At 55.1% G+C, this 296-nt stretch overlaps 1 protein-coding gene across 1 annotated transcript in view; it reads right to left on the bottom strand.

Moving 5' to 3' along the window:
- LOC119586503 (myocyte-specific enhancer factor 2-like) overlaps positions 1 to 296 on the bottom strand; it is a gene marked incomplete in the record, with an annotated part of 157,797 nt that overhangs the window by 8,252 nt on the left and 149,249 nt on the right.

The raw sequence follows: 296 nt of genomic DNA, 5'->3' as shown, positions 1-296 counted from the left end.
TTAATTCACTCATCATGCGAGACCCGCCGTGTCATCGCGCTCGCAAAGGTCCTTAGCCAGTTTCAAGAGGAGAAAGGAACCGGTGCAGCGCCCTAGGTTATAAATCTAAGCAAGGGCAACACAATTACTGCAGCTCCCCTAAAGATTGAGGTGCAATTTGGCCACGCCCCCCGTTCAACACTAAGCGAGTGGGCGGGCCGACCTGGCACAACCATTCACCTTTCATCCGCGAGCTGCCTTGCACTGCCCTTGGCGAGCGACAGGGTGCATCGCCTCCTACCACTGCACTTTCTTTA

Source organism: Penaeus monodon, chromosome 21, assembly GCF_015228065.2.
Source record: "Penaeus monodon isolate SGIC_2016 chromosome 21, NSTDA_Pmon_1, whole genome shotgun sequence".
In the NCBI taxonomy this organism is placed as follows: Eukaryota; Metazoa; Arthropoda; class Malacostraca; order Decapoda; family Penaeidae; genus Penaeus; species Penaeus monodon.
Note: the sequence above shows the minus strand (reverse complement) of the source record. Positions and strands in the feature narration are given on the sequence as shown.